General features: G+C 41.3%; 1 protein-coding gene across 9 annotated transcripts in view; it reads left to right on the top strand.

The window, feature by feature from the left end:
* The window catches only part of MAGI1 (membrane associated guanylate kinase, WW and PDZ domain containing 1), a 631,452-nt gene that overhangs the window by 358,149 nt on the left and 254,421 nt on the right, over positions 1 to 18,882 (top strand). The gene's annotated exons all lie outside the window — the stretch shown is intronic.

The raw sequence follows: 18,882 nt of genomic DNA, 5'->3' as shown, positions 1-18,882 counted from the left end.
GACACCAACTTAGCTCTGTGATCCAGAACATTTAATAATGAGAGCTGTTGAGTTGGCATAAGATGTTTGCCATCAGGATGGTTTTAAAGGAGAGAGTAATTACTAAGAAAACTGGTTATATGCCTTTACCCAGTTCCTTTCTTTCCAGCCCTTCCAGGGGACCCCGAACTGTGAAGTAACTAATGGATGGGCAAAGAGGGTAAGGAGCTGAGAAATGAATAACCTGCCCTACAATCTGGACTGCTGTAGTTCAGAATGTCACATGGCACCACCAAATCAGTTGTTCTCTGTGTTTGCTTGAGGTGCCAAGTGCTATATTTAAGCCAAGAACGGATTTTGAAAATATTTTTCTGCTTCTGTTTTGTCAAACGTATTCCTTGGCATATTATCTCAGGGATTGTTCTGCTAAAGCTTAGCTGTGCCTTCTGTTTTTTCAAGCTGATTTGGCTTGCACAATTCAAACATTAGACCCTCATTTTGGAACAGAAGGTCTTCTCTAGAGATAGCACAAAGTGGGTTTTAATTTCCAGGCAGGTAATACCTATCAAATGAGCGATGGAGCTTTTATTCATTATTGACTTCTTATATATGACTTCTTTTTAAGCCACTTTTTGCTCAAGCCTGTTTGACTATATTCTTCTCTTTCCAGAATCTTTCTAATTATGGGGAGAAAAGCACATGTTAAGCTAGTCGTCTTTTACCAAGAAAAAGGAAGGAAAGTGTAACTGCTTTACTTTCGTAATTTGATTTTGCTGGAACTTTTAAGATAACAGTGTGATTTCAGTATTTATAAATAAAACCTACATGTCAAGGTGGTGGATGGATGGGGTAGATGTTCAGTTAAGCCTCTATAGAAACACTTTATGGAATATTCTGGTATCTGAATGAAGGCAAGGTTTTCTGCCACCTTAAATATTTTTAGTTTGGTGGTGGAACATTTCTGAAGCCTTTTCACTTATTCCCTAGGAGTCTTTTGGAGAGAAGGCATGATCGTAGTACCTCCTATATCTTTGACCAGTGGCGGAATAATACCTCGTTAAATGAAATCAAATTGTTCCTGGGAGCACGGAAAAGCTTGATCAGGATGTGGGAGTGGCTGAAAGCAACCCTTGGTGCTGGTGCTTGAAGAAAGCTTTTAAGGAAACAAGCACATGGTTCAGTGTCAGTGTGGAAGCCATCAACAGAAGAATTACTCGATTCACGACAGTCACATTCGCGTAGTGTTTAATTTGGGGGAGCCTTCTGTTTGTTCTTTCATCTTCTCTAGCTCTTTCTAAATGTGGCGTTCTATTCCACCTCAGGAGTCAGCCTGTGGCAATGTGAAAACATCAGTGTTTTTATTTCAGTGTGGGAAAGCCCTGCATTTGTGCTGTGACTCCGCCCTTTCTCACCTTGTTCTTTGTCCTCCCTTACAGCCAGGCGGAAACCTTCATGCCCCTAGCCCCTAGCCCACCATTTCTATTTGATGTATGTCCTTCAGACTAAACATAAGTCACTTAGGACTTCTCTCAAGAATTGGTGTGAAAGCAAGAAATGTGCTGAGCTGCAGTGAGAGAGACATCAAAGTACAGGTCGCCCAGAGTCCCCTGATCCTTTGAGATGAATCTTCTACCCAGCTAATTTGAGTTTGCTTGCCCAGTCAGAGCAGGCAGAAACCCAATTTAAATTCCCAGGGCTGTGACTTTAAGAGGGTGTTAGAGCTTTTTTTTTTAACCTCCTTTCCGCCTTGATGTTCTTCCCTCCCGCCCATCCCACCCTGCTGCTGGTTCACAGTCTTCCATTTCTACTTTGAAGCTCAAGGCACTTCATCTTAGGAGATCCTCTAGGATGCTCTATAAACACAAGGTGATGCCTAGAGATGTTCTGCAATTAGTGAGTCCACTGAGAATTCAGGATCAGAGAAGTGGGTTAGGTTAGCACCCTGGCTACACATTGGGATCGCTAGGGGAGACAAAAAACAAACAGCAATGCCTAGCCCTTCCCATGGACGCTTATTTAACTTGTCTGATGTGCGGGCCGAGGCCCCAGGATGATTTTAGATGTGCCGCCAGATGATTCTGACATTCACCAAGGTTCAGGCCCTTCCTTTTGAGGAAATGTCCAGCTACCACTTAAATTCTGAGTAATCCTGAATTCTGGCTGGTTGCTTGATATTAAAGAACATTCAGTGACCCAAGGAGAGCACAGCTGTTCGTTTTTTCTGTTAAAGCCTTGTGAGGGAAGCCCAGTGAACTGAATTCCTTCAGGCTCTCCCTGTAGCTGCCCGGTCACCATTACCTAATTTTAATATAGGGTCATTAAAAGGCAGGAATTCTCCGTTTTGGCTTGGCATCTCTCTAGGGTGTCGGTTAATTTTCTAAAAGGCATTGCAAAATTAAAGTCACTTTAATTTCTAAATTTCCCTTTCCTACGGACTGGTCTGAAATCAAGCCATGAAAAAGAGGGTGTCACAGGTTCCCAAAGCCCGAGGTGTTTGATAGGTTTCACTTTGTTCCTCGAACAAATGTTGCATCCTCTGCGGTGTTTTGGTTGCTGTGGAGCTCAAGAATTGGCTTGCCTGGTCGTGGCAGTCAGTAATTGGGTTTATTGGCACATTTGGCATCTCTGTTACAGTTTTTAAAATGTTTATTTTAGAAGTGGCGTGAGCATCTCTGTGACACTGATAGAAGTCAGCTGCGAAAACCCCTATTGTGCAGTCAACTTTGAACTGTTTCAGCTCTTGTAGCTGTGCGTCCACACAGTGGAGACAAAGAAGCCAGAATAGGTTTGTATGTCGCAGGGGCCTGTGAGAATTACTGCTGACTTGATTAGCCAGGAGGGTGTTAGGTCCCTGTTTCTGGGAGGCTCAGCCAAATCAATTTTGGAGGAAGACCCCCAAGGGAGAAGATGTTGCCTGATTAGGAAGGTGAGGCTAAGATAAGTATCAGATTTTTAGAATGGGAAAGATCTTTGGTTTTGGGGAATCCAGCCTCTGCATTTATGGATATGTGAACTAGGGCAATTGGTTAGAGACTTTAGCAACAGTCACAAAGCATCTGTCAGAATGCTATGTGCCCTTTTGGAGCTAGAAGAAGTAGATGGTGTATAATCAGGGTCCATCAGAGAAACAGAGCCAACAGGGTGTGTGTATGTGTGCGTGTAAAGAGAGATTAATTTATTCTAGAAAATTGGCTTATGCAGTTATGGTGGCTGGCAAGTTCCAAGGCCTGCCGTTGGCAAGCTAGAGACCCAGGAGGGCTGATGGTACAGTTCTAGTCACAGTCTGAAGGACTGACAACCAAGGGAGCTGATGGTGTTTGGCTATAGTCCAGAGGCTAGACAGCTTCAGACCCGGGAAAAGTCAGTGTTTCCATTAGAGTCCAAAGCAAGAAAGAGCTGATGTTCTACCTCCTAGGCTCAGGCAGGAGAAATTCCCATTTACTTATGGAAGGATCACCCTTTTTGTTTTATTCAGGCCTTCTACTGATTAGGTGAGGGCCACCCACACAGGGGAGAGCAGTCTGCTTTATCCACTGTATCAATTTAAATGTTAATCTCATCCAAAAGCGTTTGCACAGAAACATGCAGAATACTATTTGATCAAATACTTGGGCACCCCGAGACCCAGCTGACAGAGAAAATTATCTGTCACAGAGGAGAAACTGCAGAAAAATTGATATATTAGACTCCATCAACAATCAAAACTTCCATTCATTAAAAGACGTCATCAAGAAAGTGAATGGATATGTCACAGACCGGGAGAAGATATTCGCAACATGTTTTCATGACAAAAGACTGGTATCCAGGATGTATCAAGAAGTCTTACAAGTCAATGTCAAGAAGACAAACCTAGTTAAAAAAAAAATTGGCAAACAAGTTGAACAGAAACTTCACAAATGAATAGATGTGCCATTAACATCTGACATGATGATTAACATCGTTAGTTATCACAGTAATCCACCTTAAAGTAATGAATAAACAGTGTGCTGCTGTATAGGTGAAATGCATATAAATAAATGGCAAAATAAAAAAAAAATGAACACTGGATTCCCTGACGTCTGGTACTGTGCACGGCTGCCATTCAAACCAACCTCGAATTCCTCGCTCTTTCCCCACACACCTCTGGCCATACAGTGTGATCTGTACAGAAGTGGGAGCGTGCAGGCAATCTGGGGATAACACACAGGTTTTAATTAGTTTGCAGTCTAGCAAATATGGGAAGGCTGGCTTGTTTCACTTGTTTGTTGTATGCATGTAGTCGTAATTATGAATCCTAAAAAAAATTGCTCTCCTCGAGAACAAACACAATTCCATGCAAGGTGTTTTGGAAATATATTTCCTTCGAGTCAGATGCTGAGGGAGAGGGTGGCTAACGTTTACTGAGCATTATGTTGCATCTACTTGTGTGTTCCTCATGACAGCCCTGTTTGGGTAGGTACTGTCATCATCCCCACTTTCTTGATGAGGAAACTGAGACCCTGGATGATTAAGGGATTTGCCCAAGAACGAAGAGGTCACTAACGGCAAAGTCAGGATGGCAGCATCTGCCTGCCTGCTTCTGGTTTAGCTACTGCTTACGTTATTTTCATTCATGTTATCCTTCATCTGTTTTTAATGCATATTTATTTTTGAGAAAGAGAGAGTGAGCATGCGAGCAGGGGAGGGGCAGGGAGAGAGGGAAAGAGAATTCCGGGTGGACCCCGCACTGTCACCATGGAGCCTGACGCGGGGTTCAGCCCCATGAGCTGTGAGATCACAACCTGAGCCGAAATCAAGAGTCACATGCTTAACCAGCTGAGCCCCTGGGTGACCCCTCGTCTCATAATTGAGTTCATCACTGCGTCCCCAAAGGTGCTAGTTGTATCACAACCCCTACTCTACGCTGAGACGGGCTCAGCTCTCATAGGAGACTCATGCTGAGGGAGGCGACAGCTAAGAAAGAAAAAGGAAAAAAAAAATCATTTCAAAGAATGATAATGCCTATGGACCCAATAAAGCAATGGGAGAGACATTGATGGAGGACCCCCTACGGAGACATTTGTCAGAGAAGACCTCTGCAGACCCCGCGTGATGATTAGCTCAAACGTTTGATTTCAGAACTGAGCTCTGCCGCCTCTCGATCAGCAGCCCTATTCTAGAAGACATGGAACTTCCTGTAAGCCTGTGCATGTAGAGCATAGAATCTTAGCAGTTTGGAACCCTCCCCACCAGGGGCGCTTTTGCAATATTCTTTTCTAATATGCTCTTGGATCTCAGTGAAAAAAGATTCATCAGTTAAGCAACAACTTTTCCCTGACTGATACTCATTTAGCTATCTCCCTGTGGTAGGACTGTCCTACCCCGGTGGTTCAGTGACTGGGGAGACCTTCAGGTGGTCATCTGGGAGCTGCCGAGAACAGGGAGGCTGATGTCCGGGGAGGCATATACCGTCAACAACACCTTGTCTTGCCCAAGATGCCAGTGGTAGTCCTGTTAAGAACCATTTGATGAATATTAAATAGTTTTAAGCTTGTGTGCTATATTGAAGTCTTAGGCGTTGAGTGGATGAGGTGTGGTTGGTTAGGTCTTTTGTCTTTAGATTTCATTTAGGTCTTTCCCATTCTATGACAGTGGCCAAGACTTGGACCTGATCTAGTTTATGTCCTGTGCTTTCCCCCCCTATTCTCCGGATATATGAAATAGCAAGGCAAAAAATGGTTTATTGTTTTTCTTTCCTTGCAAATAAAATTGAAAAAGCTCTAAAACTGGCTTATTGGTCTCTTTCCTAATCAAGAAAAAATGGCTGTTCAGAGCAGTTTTAATGTGCAACCCGAGAGCCCCGTCAGAGGCTGGCAGATGTGATGGGGTTGCCTAACATAAATCACCTTCCATTGTTGAGGTGGGCATGTGGCCAGTTAGTGTCCTAATTATTGAATGGCTTTTTATAGCCCCATTATTTATAATCACTTTTCAATAACAGCCTAAAGACTACAGTGAGATGGAATGAAAATAGTCAAGTGTGAAAGTGATAATCGTTTATGGAATTATGGAGACTGAAAATGTCTGATGACCAGCCCATGAACTAGAACTCAATTCTAATATTAAAATAAATTTTGTAAAGTTTATCTCTTTATCCCGAGGAAGACAGAGACAGCATGAGTGGGAGAGAGGCAGAGAGAGGGAGACAGAGAATCTCAAGCAGGGGCCGTGCTGCCAGCACAGAGCCTGACACAGGGCTCGAACTCATGAAACTGAGATCATGGCCTGAGCCAAAACCAAGAGTTGGACAGTTAACCGACTGAGCCACCCAGGTGCCCCCAAATATTTTTTAACAGCTACACTACATACCACATTCTGGAAGTGGGAGCTGTGGTTAACCCAGAGAGGGAAATCTCTGTAAGAATTCTTACCTTGGTGGATTTGCAACATATAAAATGGCCAAGAGCCCTGCACACAGCCACATGCACATAATAGGTACGCTGAATCCATTTTTAACAAATGAATTCTATTTTGAAATATTTTAGATGCAAAATGTGCAGACAGTACAGAAGTTCCCGAATCTCATGGAATTTCCCCTAATACTAACATCTTGTATAATGGTTGTTCATTTGTCAAAAATAAGTTAAGATAGTACATTACTATTAACTCCAGTCTTTTAAAAAAATTTTTTTTTAAAGTTTGTTTATTTGAGGAGAGAGAGAGAGCATGCACAAATGGAGGAGAGGCAGAGAGAAGGAGAGACAGAATCCCAAGCAGGCTCTGTGCCTTGAGCGCAAAGCCTAGTGCGGGGCTCAAACTCACAAAAGTGAGATCGTGATCTGAGGTGAGATCACGAGTTGGATGCTTAACCAGCTGTCCCACCCAGGAGGCCCTCTTAACTAATCCCAGTCTTAACTCAGATTTCACTAGGGTTTTTTTCCCCCACTAGCATCCTTCATGTCCCTAAATCCATGCAGGATATGTTACATTTAGTTGCCACGTCTTAGACTCCTCTAATCTGTATCAGGTTCTTAATCTTCCCTTGTTTTTCCATGAGCTTGACAGTTTTGAAGAATGTCAGTCCGTAGTTCTAAGTTTCACTCTTTAGATGTGGATGAACACCTTGTTCGAAGTCCAACGGTGGAGACAGGAAAGCCAAGACTTTGGAACTAGAACATGTGGTTCTAATCCTGCACCGAGAGTCTTTCTTCATGTGGTTTAAAGTGGGAATGATACCACCTTTCTCACTGGGTTTTACAAGGACTGAATGAGATAATGTTCAGAAAAGTAATTTATGATAAAGCACAAAATTTGTAATCATCAAAGGGAAATCTGTGTTTATGACGTATGCATTTTTCTATTCTGTATATTTGTGTAAACTGGAGATTGATGCCAGTAACAGTTTATTTCAGGAGTCATTTGATAAATTTCTCTGAAAGCTATCCAGGTCTTTAAATACGTAAAATTTTTCTACTTTATAGAGGATGTGGGAATGGATATTTTTCACCTGTTGAATATTGTTGTCAAAGCCCATCAGTGTGGACCCACACCTCACCTTCCTACTCCTTTTCTAAGGGAATGGTTTACACACCAGGTGCTACTTGCACACATCCCGATGCATGAACCCCCACACCTCTGGCAGTTTTCAGAAAGTGTAACATAAACGTTTTCTGAGAGAGACGTAACCCTCTTCAACAGGGAGTGGCCAGCTCCAGCTTATGGGCCCAATCTAGCCTGCTGCTTGTTTTTGTAATGAAGTTTTTATTTAGAACACAGCTATGCACTCATTTACTTATTGTCTAGTGTTGGTTTTCTTCTTTAAAAAAAAAAAAAAAAAAAAAAAGCAGAGTGGTTGGAGCCTAGGCCTTTCATCCTGTAAAGGATAAAGTATGTACTATGGGACCTTACAGATAAATTTTGCCTACGTCTACTCTAGAATCCTCCTGGTGCCTGAGATGTTTTCTTTTCCATTCTCACTTGCTTGGACCATATACTTGTGATTCTGTCTTTGGTCCCCAGCTTTGAAAAATCTTTTAAAGAGAGGTACTTTGCAAAGAATACTCACAGGGATGCTTTGCTTGTGGGAAATGGTCTCAGCTTTTTCAGGCCCATGAAATGATGGGATGTTGCTCGTGGCCTCTGTTCTATGATCCAGCAGAAGCTGGTGTGGCATGTTCAATTGTAACCCTGTATAGTGAGATTTCTCACTATATAGGTCAGAGCCCCTGGATCTCTGGCCCCAACCTACTGTGTGAATGATATCAGACTATATTAGAATATAGTTTGTGACCCATTTTATCCATTCCTGGCTGAAACTGAACTGGGGTAAGGCTCGCAGGGGTCGGAGAACAGCTGTGTTAATTACTATGGAAGTTCTGGGCTGTGAGATGCCTATGGGATCTCCGTTTGCATTTGCATAGAAGCATTTAAAATACCTTCCTTATCAACAGTGTCCTGAAAGCCAAGGGGACAGGTGCTGGTTCGTGGGAAGGAACTTCCCTTGGGCTCCTTGGCTGAATGTTCTTTGGAAGTCATCTCTGTTGACATGTCACTTTCTTGTAGACTATGTTGAACATCGAGAGGGTATTGGGGCAACTGTACTATGACTGTTTAGAGGGAAGTCAGTCTTCATTTTTTTTGTTGAGATTCACATAAAATGTTTTCTAGTGGCATGGTGAATGTAACTGCTTCAGAAAAACCATTCTTCTCTTTTACTCTTTCTTGTTTTGGAAAATATCAAACCCATAAACCGCATAACATAGTGAATCCACAGCGTGGTATATGCCATGATTGACTCTAACTGATCAGCTGTTAACATCTTGCATTCTGATTTCATCTGTCTAGATTTACATATATTTCCTTTTTGCCTAATTACCTGGGTGATGGGGCAGCCCGTTAACCTCAGTTTTTTTGTTCTGTAAAATGGGACTGGAAATAGAACCAACCTCACTGATGTGAGGTGAGGATTGCAAAGTTAGGACTCAGCACTGCGCCTGCCTGTTAAAAGTGCTCAGTAAATGCTCACTGGCATCACTCCAGTCCAGCAGGTCACCGAGCAGAGGTCCGTTAGATCCCAGTGCAGTGTCTTCTTAAGAATTTAGTGTCTTCTTGAAGGGCACACACATGTCTACAGATTGCACTCAAGGACCTGAGTGTAGAGACCTCTGACTTCAGCCATGTTGTTGATTATTGCCGGTCATAAACTCACATCACATAAGTTACTTTGCCTACAGAGCAACATTGTCTTTTGCCTTTCCCTTTTGTAAATTTTTCATTTTTTTTTTTTTTCTGAACAGATGTTATTTGACTATACCAGTTTAACTGAAATAAATACAAGAAGCACAAAAGGCTGGGAATAATGGAAAAATAGAGATGATGGAATTTAAACCGTGCCTTTCTTTCCATGCTTAATTCAGGTTTCTTCTCGCTGTGGGATGAAATTTGGTATGAAAAGATTCACCAGGAGAAAAAGAAGAGAGGAGACAGGCAGGAAATAATAATAATGTGGATGTCCTGAAGTGCTAGCAAAATGTTTTGTGCTCGTCCATGTGGGGAGTTACATGTAAATAGTAGTTTCTAGAGCTTCATCAGCAGACATAAATCTTTCCCGCAGTCTCTTTTTTTCTTTTCTTTTCTTTTTTTTTTTTAATTTTTTTTTAACGTTTATTCATTTTAGAGACAGAGAAAGACAGAGCATGAATGGGGGAAGGTCAGAGAGAGAGGGAGACACAGAATCTGAAACAGGCTCCAGGCTCTGAGCTGTCAGCACAGAGCCCGATGCGGGGCTCAAACTCACGGACCACGAGATCATGACCTGAGCCGAAGTCGGTCGCCCAACCGACTGAGCCACCCAGGCACCCCACTTTTTTTTTTAAGTTCTACAGAAACGTGACTGAAAGAACAACTGTCTTTGTGCCACTTAGGGGAATGGATTCAATCTCTGCATGTCTGATGATGCCCCACCTGCCTGGTGTCATTTGCACTGTGCTTGTTATTATAAGGTGTTATTATTAGCCCAGGAGGACTGGCACCTCTTGAGGTGTGCAGAGAGATGGGGACCACTGGTGACAGACAAGGAAATGGGTTTGTTTTCTGAGCCTAGCTCCCCACATTTTGTGAGGAGGACTTTGCTTTGGCATAGTGATCATTGGTCACAAATATCAGCGTGTCTTAGAACCACCTGGACGGTCTGTTAAAACATAGACTGCTGAACTGGACCGGCAGAGTTTCTAATGCAGTAAGTTTTGGGTGAAGCCTGGTAATTTGCAACTCAGCAGGTTTCTGGGTAATGCTGCTAAGACTAGCCTTAGAGACGCTGAATACCCTGTACCCTAAGAACGCTCAAAGGAGAATTGCTCACCTGGAGATTCGGAGCCAGCATCTACAGTGATGACTTAGCAGGCTCTGGTCAGTGGACTAAGTCTGCTGCCCTTTTTTGTAAATAAAGTTTTATTGGGAAAAAACCTTGGTTACATATAATCTGTGGCTGCTTTTGTACTATAAAGGCAAACTTTAGTAGTTGGACAGGGTCCGGATGGGCTCCCAAAGGCGGAGAATGTGTACTGCCTGACCCTTGGCACTCTGTAGAAAAATTTTGCTGACCCCTGATTGTGACCAATGCTTACATGCCATCTGGGGGAGGCAGGCTTGGAAGCAAATCTGTCAGAACTGGCATACTGAGTGTTCTCAATCTCTGTGTGTTTAAAAGCAAAGGGTTTTGTTTGTTTCTTCATTTTACTTAAATACATAATGATAATGGAATTCATCCATTATTTCGCCACAGGCCGTTCTCCACAAAAATTTTCTCGTTGCAACCAACAGTTTCTCAAATTGAAGAGAAACGTATTTTAACTGTCCGCGTTGCTTGTATAATATAGTGTTGGCATCTGTTTGAATTATTGATGGAAAACTTTTAAAAATGCGTACTTAGGGATGCCGGGCCGGGCATGCAGCTCTTGATCTCAGGGTCGTGAGTTCCAGCCCCATGGAGGGCATAGAGATTACTTTAAAAAAAAAAAAAAAAGCATACTTAAAAAGGGAAAAACAATCCTCATTTTGGCACTGTAATTAGATTAGTGATATTGTACTTCTTCTAGAGTTGAGTGGAAACCTTTCTGGAAAGCAGTTTGTCAGTATGTATGAAGAATCTTTAACGATTGTGCTCATTGTTCTAGTAATTCCACTTCTAGAGGATTTTAGCAAACATACATACTCAAGAGTTTTCATGGCAGCATTGTTTATGATCATTTAAAAATAATTTTTTGTTTATGTTGAGAGAGTCACAGCATGAGTGGGGGAGGGGCAGATAGAGAGAGAGAGAGAGAGAGAGAGAAAAAGAAAGAATCCCAAGCAGGCTCCGTGATGTCAGCACAGAGCCTCGCACAGGGCTCGAACCCCCAAAACCATGAGATCATGACCTGAGCTGAAACCAAGTATTGGAGGCTTAACCCACTGAGCCATCCAGGTACCCCTATGACCTGGATCATTTTTTTCAGAGGAAAGACATCTAAATGTCTGATAACATGAAACTGATAATATGATGATGCATCCACATAGCTACTTTGGAGGCATTTAGAATCAAGGTGAATAAAGGGAAGCTGATACAGTCTTTTGGGAGAGAATTTGTATCATTTTATGCTTTTTGTCCCACTATTTCCACTCCAAGGATTGTGAGAAGATAATCAGAAATACAGTTAGGTTTGAGGCACCTGTGTGGCTCAGTCACTTAAGCATCCAACTCTTGATGTTGGCTCAGGTCATGATTTCATGGTTCATGGGATCAAGCTCCTAGTGGGGCTCTGCACTCACAGCATGGAGCCTGCCTGGGATTCTCTACCCCACTCTCTGCCCCTCCTCTTCTTGCTCTTTCTTTTTCTATTTCTCTCTCTCAGAATAAACAAATAAACTTAAAAAAAAAAAAAAGAAATACAGCTAGGTTTTATCCAAGGAGGATAATCACAGTAGAACTCATTCATATGCTTACTGATGGGTAATAGTTAAATAGGTTGTGATGGAATGAGACATGACATATATGTGCTATTAAAACTAAATTTTCGAGCACTGCTAGAGTATTGGAAATGCGTATGAATTATTTGTTAGATCATGTGGATGTAAATCCTCATGCCGGGCATGATCCTCCCTATCCCCTATTTAATAGGTATCTAATGGAACTCCTGTGTTCTCCTCCCCTGTGGGCATCAGCACTTAAGCCCAGACGTGGGAATCACTTTTGACTCCTGTCTTGCATTTGGCATCTTCCTCCATCACGCGGGCACACCCTGTTGCTTCTAGCTTTAAGTTACATCTTCTCTCTGCGCTCCTGCCCTTCTTCTTTTCATCCGTTTCCTTATTCCAGGCCACTTCCGGTCTTGTGTGATCAGCCACACTGGCCGCACGCTGTCACCTCCCTCTACTCTTTTTAAAAAAAGAATTTTTTTTTAATGTTTTATTTATTTTTGAGACAGAGAGAGAGCATGAGCAGGGGAGGGGCAGAGAGAGAGGGAGACACAGAATCTGAAGCAGGCTCCGGGCTCTGAGCTGTCTGCACAGAGCCCGACGCTGGGCTCGAACTCATGAACCGTGAGATCATGACCTGAGCCGAAGTCGGGCGCTCAACTGACTGAGCCACCCAGGCGCCCCCACCTCCCTCTACTCTTGACCCACTGCACAGCTGCGGGAGGAATCTCAACACGGAGATGAGGCCTTCCTTATGTCCCTGACTGCCCTCCCTTCACTGCATTCCTACGGAGCTTAGAGTAAAATGCAAACTCCTTATCTTGGCCTGCAAGGCACAGCATGATCCGCCCCAGCTTCTCTGTTCCACCTCTGCGTGTGCTGCCCCTGTCCGAGCTCCACGCTTTTTCTCTAACAACGCCAGCCTCCTTTCTATTTCCGTTCATTTGCACATGCGGCATTCTCTGTCTAGAATGCTGTTTTCCCCACACTTGGCAGAGTTAACTTGGTTCTTGTCTCGTTTGCTTTCTCATCTTAACAATGACCTCTGCTCAGAGGCCAGCCCGGTTCATGTTTGCTAAAACTTGTGTGTTAGTTCTTGTTCAGGAGTTCTGTGTTGTCGTGATGTGTCCCCAGGGCCCACCGATTGCCTGGCTGTCGGGACTTAATAAATATCTGGTTGAATGAGTGAATGAATCCCCCATGTGTGTGAGGGTACAGTAAGGGTATCTGTCTGTATGTGTAGGTAGGCGTACACGGGGCATTCAGTACCAACACGTTAATGGTGATTCACATGAGGTTACAGTTGATCTTTAACCTTCATTGTTGTACTTTTGTGTATTTTTCAAATCTTGGAATTCATATAGGTTACCTTTTTATTGTGGTAAAATATGTATCACAGAAGATCATGTTAAGTATTTTCAGGGTACAGTTCAGTGGCGTTGAGTACCTTCACACTGTTGTGCAGCCATCCGTTCAGTCGGTCCATCCAATTAGTAGTAAATCCTAACTCCCCACTATTTTTTGGGACTTTTACAGTCAGAAAAATGTCAGGAAAAATGTGTTAGAAAGAAACAAATGGCAAAATCTTTTTTTTTTTTTTTTTTTAATTTTTTTTTTCAACAATTTATTTATTTTTGGGACAGAGAGAGACAGAGCATGAATGGGGGAGGGGCAGAGAGAGAGGGAGACACAGAATCGGAAACAGGCTCCAGGCTCTGAGCCATCAGCCCAAAGCCTGACGCGGGGCTCGAACTCACGGACTGCGAGATCGTGACCTGGCTGAAGTCGGACGCCCAACCGACTGCGCCACCCAGGCGCCCCTGGCAAAATCTTTTAAAGACAAAACTCGCTAATTGTATTTCAGGTTGTAAGTTTTAGCGACGATAAAACTAGCTAATTTGTATTTCGATTTATAATTTTGCACTTAAAAAAAAAACCCTATCCTTTACAAATGTAAACTGCTGAACTGACACAGATTTTTTTTCGCTGTAATAGCTCCCTGCACTCCAAACCATTTGTGTTGCCTTAATAAATTCATCTTTCCTACAACTACAATCATTCCGTGAAGAAATTGTGTGCTAATGGTAAATCACTTGGAAGTGTGATTAGTTTAGTATCCTTATGCACGTTTTCCTTAGCATTGAAAATTTGAAGTATATTAAAGTCTAAATTCTAGTTGTAAGGAAACACTATTCTTTGACCTTCTATGTTCTGGAGCTTATACGACACAGAGAGAGTTATGTTTTGTCTCCTTGGTTAGAAATGGATGAATCGAGAAGACTCAAAAGTAATATCTCTGGAAACCTAGTTTCTGGGCCGTCAAGTTATTTCTATTGACTAGTGTTCTCCCTTAGGATCTATACTTTAGGAGATAGAGTTCAGACCAAGCAGAGTCCCCTCATAATCCATCACTTTGAAAATGATGCTTCTAGTTGAGATGGCAGAAAACTGTGTAGCATGTAGAGGAAACGTTTGGAGGAACTACACAATGATGTTAAGGAATCATTTCATGTTTAAATAGTAACAAGCAAAATTTGTGACTTAAGTAACTGATAAAGGAATCATATGCAGAGTATATAAAGAACATCTTATCAAAAATAACAAGACAGCCTATTAGGAAAATGCACAAGGAATATGAACAGGCAAGTTACCGAAGAGGAAGCATAAAAGACAAAAAATATATATATGAGATATATATTCTATCATATACATATACACACACACATATATGTATATATTGTATGTGTCATATATATGTATGTAATTTATATATATCACTACATATATGTATATATGATAGCATGTACAAGTCACCAGAAATGTAGTCACCCCCTTATCTGTGGGGGAGATGTTCCAAGACACCTAGTGATGCCTGGAACTATTGGTAGTACTGAACCCTGTATATACTATGTTTTTTCCTGCACATACACATATTTGAAAAGAAAAATATTACAGTGACATTTATTATTGCATTGTTGCATTGGCAACAACACTGGAAATAGCCTAATTTTTTATGAAGGACAAATACATTGTATATTTTTTAAATGGAATATTACACAACATTTAAAGTAATTAGCAAAAGTTACGTGAATTGACATGGTTAAATTTCTCTAAACCAGTGTGAATTTAAAAAAAGCAGAGATACATTGTTTTAAATTTAAAAGATACACGATTTCAGATACATTGGTATGAAATATAAAGTAATGGCAAATACAGGACAGAGAGTAAGCTTCATTTTTGTCACTGAAATTATACAATTGTCTTAAAATCAGCTCTGAATCCTTTTCTTGGAAAAAGTTGCCTGTATTTCTGACCTCTGTTCTCTTTTCCACTTGCAAAACAAATCTTGAATTTCAAAGAAAGTGAAGATGCTCTGACTCTCTCTGTCTCTCTCTCTCTAGCAATTTATTATTTCATTGGCTCACTGCCTTGACAATTAGGAGAAGATTTATAGACATATCCCCTGAATAATTGGCAATTAATTTGAGATTAGATGCCAAAAAGTACAGTATTCTTAATATAATGGGAAGGTTGAGGCTTTTCACTTACAAATGTCACGGAACACAGAGTAAATGTTAACCGGCAGCATAGTTAACCCTGCCCTTTTGCACATCTGCAGTAAAGCGGAGTTTTAGTTCGATGATCACAAACTTTAGCTAGCTTGGCTAGTTTTAATGTAAATCTCAAGTGTAGACCAAGAGTGTCTGTGGCTTAAGAATGAATGCCTTCCCATCTATAAGCCCATGTTTTATCTTGATAGGTAACCTGCATATGATCCATAAGGTGTGCGTACCTGGGTTCTGTATAGGAGAAACAGATACTGTATCCCGAATCTTCTTTAGGACTTTGCTTTTGACTCAAGCAGTAATTTGGATCCCATAATATCTTTTCTACTCATGGCTCAGTGTCTTTCTGCCGCCTGCAACTGTGGTCTCCTATAGAGAATATAAATATAAAATATAAACTCTTAAACAACGCAGATTTGGCTGGTAAACATTGGTATCCTTTTGGTCGAACTCCAGACTACCTTCTACCTAGAGATAGAGTTGACCGATGTGACTCCTAAATATCAGTGATTTACCAGTTGGTTTCATTTAAACTCCAGCACAGCACCAACAATGTATTAAGTATGCACTAAATACTAACCCATTTACATATGGCCGGACAATTTTAGCACCAGTAGAGTTTTATTCCCTTCCAGAAACTCTAGAAATATCCTTTAGTCTGAATTTCCCTGTGCCTGTATTTTGTTCATAGCTATTTCTAAGTAATGGAATGGGCTTTATGCTTATGGGCATTTTGAAAAAGAGTAACAGCCCATCTTTGAACAGGTCTCAGCTCTTCCCCCTCCCTTGCCTCAGTGATTGTCCACTCTACATTATCATGGCACCTTCTCTTTACCAAGCAGTGTTGGCATCTCATTTAATCCTTATACCAATTTCATGACAGGGCTTCTGTTTTATCAGAGCTCTGTTTCACAGATAAAGTTCAGAGGTGAAACAGTGTGCTTGGGTTCACCAGCTAGTAAACAGTGGAGCCGGGATTTAAACCCAAGCCTTTCTGTCTTAACTATCAAGATTTAATGTGTTTTCCTTTCACTTCATCTCTCTGCTGTGAAATTGAGAATTAAGCATTTAGAATAGCCTATCACATAGTCATTGGGTAATCATGTTTATTTTTTAAACTTTTGAAATCAATTTTGTAATAGTGTCACATACATACTATAAATTGTATCCAGCATACACACACACACACACACACACACACACACACACACACACACACAGAGTTCCTTAAGTTTCGATAAATATATAAACCCATATTATCACTGCCACGATCAAGATTTTCTGTACTGGCATCTACTTCAAACACTTCCTTGTGCTCCCCCCTTCAAAAACTTTTCATCTTGGGGCACCTGGGTGGCTCTGTCGGTTAAGTGTCCGACTCCTGATTTGTGCTCAGGTCATGATCTCATGGTTTGTGAGTTCGAGCCCCATGTTGGGTTCTGTGCTGACAGTGCTGAGGCTTCTTGGGATTCTCTCTCCCTCTCTGGCTTCCCTCCCCAATTCACACACTCTCTATCTCTCAAAATAAATGAATAAACTTACAAAAAATTTTAAAAATCTTTTTGTCTTAATGTCATTCTAGACTCTCAGGAAATTGTAAACAGTACTACAGAGATCCCCTGTACCCTGCATCCAGGTTCCCCCCAAGGAGAACTGGTTACATAAGTATAGTACAATTGCAAAGCCAAGAAACTGACATGGGACACTACATAGATCTTACTCCCTTGTCCCCCTTTGCAGTCAGCCTCTGCCTACCCTCAGCCCCAGGTAACCACTCAACTGCTTTTTGTCACTAAAGTTTAGATTATTCTAAGACTTTATATGTAAGTGGAATCGTATACAATATTGCCTTTTGTGTCTAGCTGCCTTTGCTCAGCATTATGTGTTTTCGGTGTGTGAATGGTACTCTACGTGTTAGTGGTCTCTTCCCGTTAACTGTTGTGTAGCACCCTATTTGAATAGAGGGCAGCTTGCTTATCCTTTCCCCTGTTGATGGATATTTTGGTTGTTTCCAGTTTCGGACTATTACATAGTGATGAAAGTTGTTGTGGAGATTCATCCGGAAGTCGTATGTGTGGGGGAGTGTGCTTGTTTTCATTTCTCTTGCATAAATGCGAGTGAAAGTGCTGGGTCGGTCGGTTAGTGAAGGTTTAGCTTTATAAGATTCTTTTCCCAAGAGAATGAACCATTTTCTGTGCCCACCAACAGTGACCACAAGTTCCTCTTCTCCAGTCTTGATAACACTTGATACTGACTTTTAAATTTTTGCCATTCTGTGGGCGCCTGGGTAGCTTAGTCACTTGAGACCTGACTTTGGCTCAGGTCATGGTTCCTTGGTTCGAGCCCCATGTCAGGCTCTGTGCTGACAGCTCAGATTCTGGAGGCTGCTTCAGATATTGTGTCTCCCTCTGTCTCTGCCCCTCCCCTGCTCCTACTCTATCTCTGTCTGTCTGTCTCAAAAGTAAACATTAAAAAAAATTTAAAAATTAAAAAAATAAATTTTCCCATTCTCGTAGGTATGTAGTGGAATTTCACTGTGGTTTTGATTTGCCTTTTCCTGATAATGATATTAAATATCTTTTCATGTGGTTAGATGGCTAGTCATATATATTCCTCTGTAAATTGTTCAAACCTTATGACCATTTTGGGGGGCGGGATGGGGAGTGGATAGGTGGATGTGTGTCCTTTTTATTCAGCAAATATTTGATGAGTTATTGAATATTTATTAAATGACCCAGGATTGACTCGAATATATCTATTTTGATTTTGGCCACTTGAAACCTTAGGTATAATACATCTCAAATAAAATAGTTCAAATTAGGTTTTGTTAGTCTATAAAACAATCATCTGTAATAAGGGATCTGTTGACCATGATACTAAAATAAAGATCAGTCGTTTCCTGTCTAGGTAGGACGTAACATCATCTTAACTATCTATGTCATCCTCATGATACACATTTTTGACCATGGGGAAGTTACCATCTGAAGACATGAATTTTGTAGTTCACATAGATACTGCATTGCTATTTTGTTTCTCTAAGGCTGGAAATGTTCTTACCTAATTTTTATCTTGTCTAAAAATGGAAAGACGATTTTAGCCTGGTTATTTTTAGCTGTCACTGAACTAGTCTTTCTCCATTAAGCATAAATATTAGCTAACTTGATCTACAAGCCTTCTGTTGGTCCTGTAGAGTATAATTTGTGTCTATAATTTAAAAAGAACATTTGGTTACCTTTTTTGTTTCTATGACATATTTTTATAGCCGTAATTTAGCTATTGTTTTATTTTGTTAATGTAGAGAATTACAAAGAAATACACAGGCTCACTCACGTAGCTATTGCTTATACAACAATAGTGAAAAAGCACTCTGTGTCTAGTGTTTGTACAATCAATGCAGGATAATAAGGTCTGTATATCTCTGTCT

This window comes from Panthera leo, chromosome A2 (assembly GCF_018350215.1).
Source record: "Panthera leo isolate Ple1 chromosome A2, P.leo_Ple1_pat1.1, whole genome shotgun sequence".
In the NCBI taxonomy this organism is placed as follows: Eukaryota; Metazoa; Chordata; class Mammalia; order Carnivora; family Felidae; genus Panthera; species Panthera leo.
Note: the sequence above shows the minus strand (reverse complement) of the source record. Positions and strands in the feature narration are given on the sequence as shown.